Source organism: Ictidomys tridecemlineatus, chromosome 14 (assembly GCF_052094955.1).
Source record: "Ictidomys tridecemlineatus isolate mIctTri1 chromosome 14, mIctTri1.hap1, whole genome shotgun sequence".
Classification (NCBI taxonomy): Eukaryota; Metazoa; Chordata; class Mammalia; order Rodentia; family Sciuridae; genus Ictidomys; species Ictidomys tridecemlineatus.
The window spans coordinates 45,154,130-45,168,571 of record NC_135490.1 but is presented as its reverse complement, the minus strand read 5'-3'; the positions used below and the strand labels follow the sequence as shown (position 1 = coordinate 45,168,571).

Here is a 14,442-nt window from a genome sequence, read left to right as displayed (position 1 = left end):
AATTTGAGCATTGTTATAAATAATGATATTAATAGATTTTTGCTCATTGAATAAAGTAAAATAAATATGATTCTGTTTTAATGAATAAGTAAAAATTTAATAAGTAGTTGTATTATGTGGTATTTACAGTAATATCATTTACTATTATTGATTATTGTTAATGACAATAACTGCATAAATAGATGGGGAGGAATGAAAAATTTTCCTTACAGATAAGCAATATAGAAAGAATGAGGGGGTTAAAGAATTATTAGTGGATTCTAAAACTAGTGGGTGTAAATTTTTTAAGGAGTGATATATTTCCATAATCTTAAATTATTTCCTTATGTGTTAGTCAGCTTTTCATTACTGTGACCCAAGTACTGACAACAACAACTTAGAGAAGGAAAAGTTGGGCTTCATAACTTCAAAGATTCAGTCCAAGATCAGCTAACTCCATTCTTCTGGACCTGACCTAAGGCAGAACATCTTGATGGAAAAGTGGTGGAGGAGAAAAGCTGCTCAACTTATGACAGCCAGAAAGCAGAGAGGGAGAAAAGGGGCGGGGCGACAGGAATGAATGTGTGTGCATGAGAGTGTCAGAGAAAGAGAAAGTTCATGCATGAAGGTATAACCCCAAGGTCAAAATAACCTCATAATTTGAAGAAACTCTTGTGTGGAAATTGTAGGCAGCCGTGCCCCATCAGCCTATAGTTACCACACAATTGTTTAGTCAAATGGATTAATCTCCTGATGACATTTTATTATTATTGCCCCAAAGCCTCACCTCTGAATCTTCCAAAACATGAGCTTTTTAAGGTTAACTAAGTGACATGAGTGAGGGAGGAATACTGGAACAAACTGACATTAGAGGAACATCAGTTTTGTAAATAGTTTCAGGGGAAAAGATTCATGTTCTTAGTTGTAATATTTAGATTCAATGTAAGACACCCCAAATTGAGAGATGTTTTATATTATTTTGAGAGGTAGCATAGTATAATGCTCAGGACTTTCTTAGTTTAAATGCTGGCTCTCTCCATTAGTAGCAGTTTGACTTTTGGAAAGCTAAATATGTATGTCTCAGTTTCTTCATTTGTAAAGTGGGAATGATAATAGTTCTTTTATGCTTTTAGATCTGAAATGTGTCCCCAGAAACTCATGTATTAGGAAATGTAGCAAAGTTCAGAGGTGAAAGATGGAATCATGAGGGCTCTGACTTCCTAAGTGCACTAATTCTTTTGAGAATTAATAATTGGATTGCACTTAGTGGAAGGTAGTGAAAATGATAAGCAGGTGGAGCATATAAAGTGCTCAGAATAGAGACTCACAGCTAATAAGCACAATAAATGTGCTTGCTGTCGTCATTAATTAATTAATTACATTCATTAATTAATTACATTAATTAAATACATTTAATTACATTTCTCAGTTACAGAAAAAAAATCACTTACTACACTTGTACTATATCTAAGCATCTAGATGCTCAGATTACAAAATGCTTTTAATTAAAAATCAAACAAATGCAGATAAAACAAAATCCTGTCCTGTTTAAAGGTAGTTTTAGGCCAGAAAATATTTAGCTTCCAGTCTGGTGAACAGTAAAGTACCTTATGTAGAGGCAAATACCTCAAACTATCAACATAAACCACTGAATGTGGAAATGGGAATTGAGGCATACAATCAGGTTGTAGCTGATTTTAGCTTTCGCAAGTATATCACTGTAAAGGTGGCATTTCAATTAGAATTTAAGTAGTATGTGTTTTTGAAATTGCACACTAAATTTGCAGAGAAATATTTGAAGGTAGTGTATGTTCTTAGTCACTTTATAGTTCTTTATTTTTTTTTATTCTCCTTCTCCTCCTGCTCTTCCTCCTCCTGCTCTTCTTCCTCTTCTTCCCATTTTCTCCTCCTCTTCTTTTTCTTTGGTGTGTATGTTTGAGTCTTTAAGAGATCAAACATTTATTTTGTACAATTATCTCTCTAAATAAATCACTATAGAAATCAAATTATGTTAGGTTAAGATGCAAAACTAAACATGATGATCTATCTCATAATTTCACTTTCAATGCAAAAATATATTTTTAAAAAAACATCCACATTTTAAATAATGATCCTAGGTGTGCAATTACCAAGGTGTGTGCAACTGTTCTGATGGTTACTGCCTCCAGATTGCCAAACAAGTGCCAGAAGTGCTTTTATGACTGTAAAATCGGGCAAGTACTAGTCTCTTTAGATAAAATTTTCAAATTTTTTATCCTCACTAAACTAACATTAGATTTTTATCACTTGAAGTGATACTAACATTTTTAAGGTAATCTGAGTTTTCTCAAAGAATGTGATCCAAATATGCCTTCTTATTCTTTCTCTTTTTTATAGTATTAAAATATTATAATTGAATCTGAATATCTTTGAAACTTTTTCCTTACTGATACCATTGACTTTCTCTTTTAGAATATTTTTCAGCTGGCCTCTATACGATTGAGATTTCAACTGTAAACAAATAGTATTTACTATATCTGTTACTATTACTATGTTTATGTTATAGAAGAAATGAAATAGAAGACAAAATTTTATTCCAAAGGAGTTTGTAGTTTAAATGAGAACAATCTGTATATAGCAGCTTAAGAGTTTACAGAAGGGATACCAGCACAAATTTCAGATTATTCTTTATTTTAGTGCCTGTCATTCATGCGTCCACTGAGTTAGCAAATACTTATGGAACTCTTCATATATACCAGATGTTGATCTGGGCACTGGGGATGTATAGCGAGCAAAGCAAATCCCTCACGTGCTGCTGAGACACTTAAGTTTAGGACTATGCTCAGTGCTTACAAGTGTCAGAATTAGGGTTATGAATTGAAGTTTCTTAATTTTTATGCTTGCATCCTTTATTAGCACCACAATGACTTTACATATAAAATTAGAGCCCTAAGATCAAAAGCCAACAATCTACTAAATAAAAACTGAATATATACAAATACAGTGAGATCTTTTAATAATCCTGTCCTTAGAAAATATTAAAATGATGCAAATTTGGATAACTTTGTGATTACACCATCTCAAATTACTTATTATTGCATCCTTTGACCCACAATTAGATTTTGTTGTAGCTTCTGTACCATGTTGAAAACTATGGAACCTTTTGGGAGTTTAGCTTTCATTTTTAGAAAAAAAGATTTTATACATATATAAAAAAAGATTTTATATATTATATATACACACAAACACATACATATATGTATTATGTATATATATGTAAGATACTATGTATGTATATGTGTATCTTTAAATATTATGATTCTATATTTTTTTTCTTGCTCCTATAGTAACAAAAATTCAGAATATTTTAATAAATTTGTTGCAACCTGAAAGTAAAATTGGATAGCCTAATTTTTAATGTACTTTTGTTTTTAGGTTCAGTCCCGGAGAAAGATTCTGGGAATACTATGAAGAACTGGCTTCTAGGTTTCTACATTGGTTCACCTTTTCTCATTATAATAAGCATAATCGTTGCGGTGTGGAAGAGAGTGAAAAAAAGTGGCTTTCCAAAGAAGAGGAATTCCTAAGTAGCTAGTAAGTTGAATTTCTGTTCTCAAGCTAACCTTTAGTAGCATTTGAATCTAATAATATGTAAGGTAATATGAGCAGCAACAACAATTTGTGTTTTACCAGGATTTTGAGTCAATATCTCATTTCATTGTGTGAGGTGTTTGTGAATTTTTCTTTTTAAAGATGCAGAGATTTGGGAGTATAGTTAAATAACTTGCCAAAGTCATCGCTCTGCCCTTAGCTCCCACCCAGTTAATCCTATCAGATTAATCCACTGATTGAGTTAAGACTCTCATAACCCAATCAATCCAGGTTTTCTACAGGAGCATCACTAGTGTTTATTAAAAATGTACATTTCTTATGATAGGACAAGCATAGAGTAATAGATATAGGTATTCCCACTTTTTAAAGGAAGGTTATAAAATATCTTCCCTGAGACTGCCTTGCCACCCATTCAGGGGCCCAGGCCAGGCCCAGGATAGGCCCCACCGACTAGGAGATCCACACTGAAGCTGAGATCCAGGCCTTCTCTACAGTCCTTTCCACACAGTAGCCTCCACCTTGTGACAATAGACAATGCCTAGAAGCAGGAACATCTCCAAGCGAGTATCCCAAAGCCAGTGCAGAGCCTGCACTTTCAATCCCATCTCTGAAAGAGGTTGCATCAATTTTGGGGGAACCCCACTACTGTCCCAAGTTACCTCTGCTATTTCTGCAACCACCTTACTTGAAGTAGCATTCATTCAGGGACACTGGCAGAGTCTGGAAGCCCAACGCCAAGGTGAGGTACTGGTAATCTGCCCAGATACTACAACATTATAGGGTAGAGAGCTGGGATTGTGGCTTAGCGGTAGAGCACTCACCCAGCACATGTGAGGTCCTGGTTTTAATCCTCAGCACCAAATAAAAATAAATTAATTAATTAAATAAAGATATTGTGTCCAACTACAAGTAAAAAATAAATATTAAAAAAGATTGCAGGGTATAAAGTGTAATACCTCAGATCTTCACTGCAAGCAAGGAACACACATAGTTGATATGAAAAAACAAGGGAAGAAAGTGCCCCAAATAAATCAGAATACTACAATAATAGAATCCATGGACAGCACAGTTGATGAAATGTCAGAGAAAGAGTTCAGAATATACATAATTGAAATGATATGTGAATTAAAGCAGGAAATGAATGAGCAAATATTGATCACTCCAACAAAGAGATAACAGGGCAAATACAGGCAAACATTGATCACACCAACAAAGAGATAAGGGAGCAAATGCAGGTAGCAAAAGATTAGTTCGAGAAAGAGAGATTCTGGAAAAAACACACACACACACACACACAAATAAAATAAAATAAAATAAAAAATCCTTGAAATAAAGGAAACAATAGACCAAATAGAAAACTAAATAGAAAGCATCATCAACAGAATAGATCACTTGGAAGACAAAATGTCAGATAATGAAGACAAAGTATACAATCTGGAAAATAAAGTTGACCACACAGTGAATATAGTAAGAAACCATGAACAGAATATCCAACAATTATGGATAGCATCAACAGACCAAATCTAAGAGCTGTTGGGATAGAGAAAGGCACAAAGATTCAAACCAAAGGGATACACAATCTCTTCAATGAGATAAGATCAGAAAATTTCCCAACATGAAGAATGAATTGAAAAATCAAATACAGGTGGCTTACAATACACCAAATTGCAAAATTTCAACAGATCTATACCAAGACACATTATATTGAAAATGTCTAGCATACAGATTAAGGATAGAATTTGAAGGCCACAAAAGAGAGGCATTATATCACATATAGGAGGAGACCAATTCTCTCAACAGATTTTTCAACCCAGACCCTCATAGCCAAGGAGATCATGGAACAACATATACCAAGCTCTGAAAGATAATGGATGCCAACCAAGAATCTTACATTCAGCAAAATTAAGCTTTTAGATTTAATGATGAAATAAAACACTTTCATGATAAACAAAAGTTAAAAGAATTTACAGTGAGAAAGCCTACACTACAGAGGACCCTCAAAAAAACATTCAAGGAGGAGAAAATTAAAAACAACAATAAAAATCAGCAAAGGGAGGAACTACACTAAAGGAAAGGCCGATAAAAGGAGTAACCAAGTAAAAACCAAAATGTCCAGGAATACAAATCATATTTCAGTAATAACCTGGAATGTAAATGGCCTAAATTCATCAATTAAAAGACAGACTGACAGATTGGATTTACCAAAAAGACCCAATAATACGTTGCCTTCAATGCTCATCTTACAGGAAAAGACATTCACAGACTGAAGGTGAAAGGATGGGAAAAAACGTACCACTCATGTGGAACACATAAACAAGCAGGGGTTTTCATCCTCATATCAGATAAAGTGGTCCTCAAAGCAAAGCTAATAAAAATGGATAAAGAAGGACATGTCATACTGCTTAAGGGACACATACATCAAAAAGTCATATTATAAATATCTATGACACAAACAATGGGAAATCTATGTCAAACAAACCCTTCTCAAATACATGAACCAAATAGACCACAACACAATAATACTGAGTGACTTTAATACATCTCTGTCATCACTGGATAGATTTTCCAAGCAAAAACTACAAAAAGAAAATATAAAACTCAATAATACTACAAATAATTTGGAATTAACAGACATATATAGAATAATCCATCCATCTATGAGCAAATACACTTCCTTCTCAGCAGCAAATGCATCCTTCTCTAAAATAGACCATATGTTATGCCACAAAGTAAGTCTTAGCAAACAAAAAAAAATAGAGATAATATCCTGCATTATATCAGACTATAATGGAATAAAATTGGAAATCAATGATAAAATTTAAAAGAAAAGCTGCTCCAACACCTGGAGACTAAAAAATACCCTATTGAATGACTCATGGATAACAGAGGACATCAGGGAGGAGATAAAAAAAATCTTGGAGTTAAAGAGAACTCCAATACAACTGATCAAAATCTCTGGGACACAATGAAGACAGTGCTAAGAGGCAAGTTCATTGCATGGAGTTCATTTATTAAAATAAGAAAAAGTCAACAAATAAACAACCTGACATTATACCTCAAAGCCTGGAAAAAGAAGAGCAAACCAATACCAAAAGTAGTATAAGATAAGAAGCAAATAAAATCAGGGTGGAATAGAGAATGTATTGGTACAACATATTTTTCAAAGAAATGTCATGTTTTTGGAAAGAACACTACAGACAGTTCATTTAATACTCAGTTGACACTCAGGGCCAGGAGACTTCATAGATCTATTAAGTGAAGAGTTTTCAAAATTATAGGACCTTATATATCTGTTTGTATTTCTATCTTCCTTCTCAAGGTTTGGCATCCAGAAGGCATTCAATTCATACTTTTGAATGAATAAATGAATGAATGTATAAATGTATTAAATGAAGGCACAGATAATATAAAAATAATTTTCCAAACTCAACTAATTATATTAGAATCCATATTGCACATTAGCTGAAACAGAAACCATTCTTAATTGTTCAGGCTTTTATCTTCCCTTTAAAGCAGAACAAAGCATGTCTTCATTTTAATAATTAATTTCACCAATATAATAACTCATCTGCTTCAGTGAGTTTGATGACACAGGAACAGTCCAGCTTTGACTTTGTGAAGAATATTTATACAATCAAGTAGGAATAATAAGCTATGATTATGTAACATCTTGCAAATTCTTCTCAGGATGTGGTTAATTCAGGTATGAAGAAAGTAAAGTCTTTCCTGATCTGGAAAGATCCAGTTTAAGTCAGATTTTGCATCAGTGTGACCAAAATACCTGACAAGAACAATTTAGAGGAGAAAAAGTTTGTTTGAGGCTTACAGTTTCAGAGGTCTCAGTCCAAAGATGGCTGACTCTGTTGCTCTGGGACCGTGGTGAGGCAGATCCTCAGGGGAGAAGGGCCCAGAAGAGAAAAATTGCTCAACTCATCCCAGGTCAGAAAGCAGAAAGAGAGAGAGGGGATGGAGCCCGGGGAATATAGGGAATATGCACCTTTTCAGGGCATGTCTGTGTAACCCCTTCTCTAGCGACACCCACTCTGCCTACAGTTACCACCCAGTCAGTCTATTTAAACTAGGGTATGTTGGTTAGGTTACCATTCTCATAATTCAGTCATTTCACTTCTGAATATTCCTGCATTAACAGGAGCTTTGATGGGCACCACACATCCAAACCCCAACTCCTCCCTTCTGTCCTAGTGGTCTGGAAGCTGGTTATTTATATTTTACGATTTTGCATTATCTACTGATCCTCTCATCTATCCATGTTTCTACATCATTCAGACTGGATGGAATGGGTGCTTCCCTGTTCATATAAGTGACAAAAAGTTTTCTTATACTTTCAAATATTCAAGTTTTTTAAAAAATAACACCACTGAAAGTTTCTAAGGTTTCTTTTGTTCATAGCTTATTGTCTGACCAATGCTATTTACCTATTTCCTGTGAGTGGTTTCACCTTATTCCCTTCCTTCTCCTTTCCCTCCTCTCTTCCTCCTTTCTTTCTTCTCCTTTCCCACCTCCATTCTCCCCTTACCCAACAGTCCAAGTATTAAGTGTGTGAAAAGTTGTTTGCTGGTTACTTATGACATCACCACTACAGAAAGCTCACAGATGTAAAAGATTTTTATGGGGCCTTTGTAGTAGCCAATACTTCTGAGTTTAGTTAAAGAAGGAGAAGGTGAAGACAGATATTTAATGATAGCTAAAGAACACCACAAAAATGTGGTAAAAATTTATAATCTTTTAATTCTTCAGTTGGGAAAATACTTGAGATGTCCACATTGGTCATATCATCTACCTGTGATTAACCATATTTCTAATCATGCACTTAATTAATATCTTCTACTTGGAATAATTCTCCTGTCTTAACACTCAATGAATCATCTCAGTTAATTAATTGAATCTTTATTGTATACAATTTTGCCTATTTTCTTTTTACAACACAATGCCTTTATTTTTATGTGGTGCTGAGGATTGAACCCTGGTCCCACCCATGCTAGGCAAGTGCTCTACCACTGAGCCACAATCCCAGCCCCAAATTTTAGCTATTAATTTATAAAATATTCTTTCTCTTTGGGAATTTCACTCCATATATAAACACATAAAGACTATGTCCATTTTCCCTAGGTGTCTGTTTTCTAAATCGATTAATATCCCCAACACCCGCCAATCAATTTTATACTTCATTCAAAGCCTTATCTCCATTAAACTTTCTCAAATTACATTGTTTTCTCAATTATTTATTAATTGTAGGTCAACTAAAATACGGTTCACACTATGTTTCTATTTGTTTCTCAAATGTATGCTATCTTTCTCCATCTAATTTGTAAATTTCTTTTGAGAAGAAATTACTATAGTTTACTATATCTTCAGTCTCTTTGATGCCCTGTATGGAAATTGACTCAATATTAGTTATAATATTTTAATGCATACAGTCACCAATTGAATATATTTAATATATTCTTCAGTTAAGAAAACAGAGCCAGGGAAAAGGAGAAGTCCTATTCTCACAGGAGCCATAGCTATTGGCAGGTGTACAATATCAGGTATATCTAACATAGATAAATTCTATTGCATTTTGAGCATCAAACCTCAACTTTTCAGGCTCAACTTGCCATACTTTCCATAAGACACAGGAACTCAGCTTATCTTCTCTTCATTCTTTAGAGGCTAATATTCTGCTTATCAAGAGTCTTCTCCCAACAAAGTTTACTTAGAAAAAATTGTCTACTTCTTTGCTATGTTCTACATATATCATAGGCTGGTCTTTTCCACAGAAAAATTGTATTTCTAATCTTTAAAGCAAAAAAAAAAAAAAGATAATAATAAACGTATTATCCTATATCAAGAATTTCTTTTTTAAACTTTACAAGTATCTTTAGCCCTGCGTACATGATCTATTCTTCCTGATTTCTCAGCTTTGATGGCATTTGGAAGCCAGGCACATTTATGTACTTTTAAGGGAGAAACTCATATATCTTTCCCTCCATAACCTCCATACAAAACATGCAGGAGGTGTCATCCTCTAGGTATAAACCATCTTCCTACACAGATGCTGCTTTTCTTAGTGGATAGATCTGCAAGTAGATATTCTATCTCTCCCAAAGTGTCTGCAATGAGTAGTCTGTACATTTGAGAATGTAGTAATGGACAGATTTGTACTTCTTTTTTTTTAATATTTATTATTTAGTAATCGGCGGGTACAGCATCCCTGTTTATATGTGGCGCTGAGGATCGAACCCGGGCCGCACGCATGCCAGGAGAGCGCGCCACCACTTGAGCTACATCCCCAGCCCCTGTACTTCTGTTAATGACCTGGCTAAGAGGAATGATTGCTTTGTTGTGGATGACCACCATATACTGATAACCCAGCCCCTGACCTGCCACTTTCGAAGCAAGGATTCATTCTTTCTCTGGATCATGTGGCACATTATTTCAATCTCTCCTTCTGTCAACATAATTAAACTCATGTTTTCTTTTCTTTGTAATGCACTTACCCTATTGACCTCAGTCTTGGACCAACTCATCCATCCACCTTCTCAGCTCATGGGTTATGAAACAAGAAGAAATAAATACTATTGTGCATATTAGAGTCCCTATATTTTATGAAATGAACTCATGGTTCTCCCCTCAACTAGCCTTTTATTCAAACTTGGAATTTCTACCAAATATGCCTGAATAGATCCTTCCTTCATTTTATGGTGGTTCAAAACCTTTTAAAATTTTACTGTTTTTTTTTCTCTTTCATCAGTGCTACCTTTCTAATAGCCCAGATGTTTTTGTAATGAATCAATGAGAAATTATAAAATTATATGTAAAGAATGTAGCATGGTACCTAGAATAAAGAGTTAATAAATATACAGCATCAGTATTAAATAATCAGAAAATAGGAAATGAAATTACACAGAATTTCACCACCTAGATATATTTAGTGTTTCATAGTTTCTAACAGAAGCAACACATTTTAGATGAAAATTATTTTATTTTAAACAAATATTAGCTTATCAATTATTTCTCTAAAGTTAAACAAAAACTTTACTAAAAACATTAAGAAGCAGAGTTACTAATATATCTTAACCTCATGTTTGTTAATGAAGTTAAGTTTTATACCTTTTGGTACAATTTAATAAAATATAAAAACAAGCCTCTCCCCCATTTTTTCCAAGTTTTTCTTGCAAAAAAATGGTAGTTGCGGAAAAAAGAATAGTCCAATAGAATCCACATACTATTGAAGTAGATTCAAGTATTGATACTTTATAATTTCTTTAGCTGTTTTGTTCTTGTTTGTTTGTTGAAAATTTTAACAAACTTTATAGAGAGAACATTTCTAAATATTTCAGGATGCATCTGCCCAAAATAAGAACACTGTCATACAAAATCATTATTTTTCATTATTACATCAAAAAAGAGTAATTCCTTATGCCATCTAATGTACAGACCTTATTCAGTTTTCCCTGATTTTTCCCAAATATATTTTCTAATTCTGTTATTTCTTTGTTTAAGAAAAGTTAGGTGAGGTCTGTATATTTCCTGATATCTCTTTAATCGCTTTTGTTCTGTGACAGAGCTTACATTGCCCCCTAAGACACTGACTTCTTGAAGAGATCAGATCAGACTATTCTCTACTATTCTCTCTTTTCTTGATTAGTTTAGCTAATCATGTCAATTATGAGAACTAACTGTTGGTTTTGTTAATTTACTTTCTGACATTTAAAAAAGCAGTTTTCACCTACTTCTTTTCTTCCCTGTGTATGAATCATACTGTTCTAGTTTTATTCATTTCATGCAATTATTTTTGTTGGAAACTGGATGTTTTCAGTAATGTAGTATAGCTATTCTGAATATTAATACTCTTGGGGTGTTGGTATTTTGTCGTTTACTTATTTATTTACTATATAACTTGGCTGAACTAACTCTGAAGTCTATTTCCTTCACTGTGTGTTACTTCTCTGTCCCTATACAATTTGTTTCTTATTTTTACATTTTGCCTGATGACCTAGCCGTCACCTTTTGTCAGCATAAACCACTGTTGGTCAAAGGTATAATTAAACCCATGTCCAGATGGATTTTACCATTTTTCATTGAATATGTGCTAGTTTGGAGGCTTTTATCACAGTTCAAATTTATGTGTTCGACTCATGTTCTTCCAGGGACTAGTAGCTTGCCTCTTTCTTTTCTGTTTATTCATGAGCGTGAAGCTTTGTCCATGTACACAGTATTTCAGACTACAGGGAGGTGAGTGATTCTGTTTTTATATCTAGCTTCATAGCAGTTGCCCTTTGGTCAGAGTAGCTTATTGTTCAACCAGTAGACGGCCCCCCTCAATAGGTTGTGCTTAAGGCCCTAGTATCAGTAAGGCTTCTGCCAGTTTTTGTGGATCTGTGTGTAACCTGGAAAGGTTTCACAGTCTGCCCCACATCCTGCTCTAACAGTTTCTGAGTGGAGGCAGTCTAGCATATGTGTAGAGATTTTCCATTCTCCAGGATTGTCTAGGATCTCATGAGGGTACTGAGGCTTTTTCTTTTCTTCCTGCTCTCTGTCAAATTTCTGGTTTGCTTGTTGCTACCATTATTGGAAATTATGAGAACCTCTCAATTGCCCAGTCCCCAGACCCCTATGTTTTGGTAATGTCCTTAGGAATGAGGGTCTCTAAAGGCTATTCAAATAGAACTGTGGTCTAATGTAATGAGTTATTAGTATTGCTCCCCCAAATTATAGTGTCTTTACTATGGCATCTGCACACAAAGTTCAAAATTCAGAAGGTCATGAGTTTGCAAGAGCTGCCTGAATGGAAACTATTGTGAACTCTATCACCCATAGACTGACCATAGAACTGTACTCGACTTCTCTATGCTATGGGGCCAATGAAAGAGTCTGATTCCTTAGAATTGTAAAAAGAAAACCTGAAATAATACATTCAGCTAATCTAGCACAATATTTAGCTTGTTTAACGCTTTTAAAGCTTATTAAAATCACCAATATTACTTTTATAGTTAATGATTGAATAAATATGCTATTCTGTGTCAGCACTGGTTTCACTTCTATGAATAGTAGAGTAAATAAATGATAGAGAAATAGTTTTTGACTTACATTGTAGTGAAAAAAAGGGGACATAATGAAAGATAATAATAAATATTATTAAGGAAACAAGCTGGAAAGAATGTTTAGGTGTGGTCAATGAGCAGGGAAAAGCCCTTCCTTCCCTGAATCCATATGGATATTGGCAAGAGATGATAGCTCATGTCAAAAGACATAAAGGGCATAATGATCAGCCCCGTGGCATCAAGCTGTTGATGAGAATCATGGAATTGGAAGCAAGGACAAAGTCATGGTTTTACTAGCAGTACCAGAATGCAAGGGCTCCTCCATAATGCTCGCAGTGATACCATGGAGGACCAGTGAGCTTCTGGGTTATAAGCTATGATACTGCTTACTCTTGGAAGTTTTTTTTAAATTTTTTTGTTTTTAATTTCATTTTTAACCTTTTATAAAAATTGTTGTCTCTATTAAACGTAGTACTCCAGAAAAACATAGAACCAATAGAAAAGATAGAGAAAAAATATTCTGAGGAATAGGCTTATATGATTGCAACAATCAGAAGTCACAAGATCTACCACTCCAAAACTGAAGACTGAGGAAAGCTAGCAGCACTTTCCTCTGCTATCATTACTGAAAACTAGGTCCCTGTCTCTGTGCCAATCCAATAATGAGGATACAGTTTTGAGAAAAAGAAATCTGATTGTTTTGCTAGCAAAGGAAAAGTACTCCTGCCCATCCTGGAGAACAGGTTTTTTTTTTTTTTTTTTTTTTTTTTTTTTTTTTAAAGAGGTGACTCAAAGGCTACATTCCACATGATCTGTCTAGAGTAGTAATTCACTTGTTAATTTGGAAAATAGTCATTTCTGAGATCTTCTGGTACCATTTGAAAAGTCTGAATTACTTTATTCTTGTTGTGGGTGTGCGCTCAAGGACAGATAACTCTGTTTAGGATGGGGATGAAAGGCAATCCTGTTTCCCTTGACATTAGAGACAGGGAGAAATTAGGAACGGGAAGGGAGAAAGAAGCATGTCCTTTTAAACAATTAGTTGCTGTGGCAGGGCAGCAAGGGCTAATTCAAAGCACAAAGTGGACCACTGCTACTGAATGAGCTTGAAGGTCTGAGAACCAGCAGAACTGATTGTATAAGTATAGTCCACATTTGAAAAATTGAGAAACAGGAAAGCTGATAGTGTAAGTCCCAGTTAAAGAATCTAAGAAGACTGATATGTCAGTTTGAAGACAGTCAAGGGGAGAGAGAGAGAGAGAGAGAGAGAGAGAGAGAGAGAGAGAGAGAGAGAGAGAGAGAGAGAGTAAAATATGCTTTTCTCTGATTTTTTGTTCTATTAAGCCCATAATAGGGAGGGCCAATTGCTTCACTCAGTCCACCAGTTCAAATACTAATTTCATCTGGAAAAATCCTCACGACATACTCAAAAGTAGTGTTTAACTAAATAGCTGGGCACACTACGACTCAACAAGTTGACACATAAATCAACCATCAGCACTTATCATAATGAAATGGTGAACCCAAATGGAGCAAATGAATTTTGTTCTAGATGCTTATAAAAGGAGAGATAAAGCTGCATTAAGAAGTCTATTTTGTTGCTTCTAGAAAGACCCAGAGTTCTGTTAAAATTCACAAGGTGTACTAAATCATGGCAAATCTTGATTTATCAGGTAACTGGTAATGTTGTTGGGACCATGCAACTGTGATTCAAGAAGCACCTTATTAGGAATAAAGGACAATAAGGGGAAAAGATGGTGTCCCTGAAAACCATTAAAAAAAAGGCCTGAAGTTCTATGCTCATCATGGGCTCACACCTTCACTT

General features: G+C 34.6%; 1 long non-coding RNA gene across 1 annotated transcript in view; it reads left to right on the top strand.

The window, feature by feature from the left end:
• The window catches only part of LOC144370603 (uncharacterized), a 40,188-nt gene that overhangs the window by 5,106 nt on the left and 20,640 nt on the right, over window positions 1–14,442 (top strand). Inside the window, exon 3 of the long non-coding RNA XR_013430513.1 lies at window positions 3,394–3,552. This is a non-coding gene — a long non-coding RNA (uncharacterized LOC144370603). The remainder of the gene's footprint in view (window positions 1–3,393; window positions 3,553–14,442) is intronic.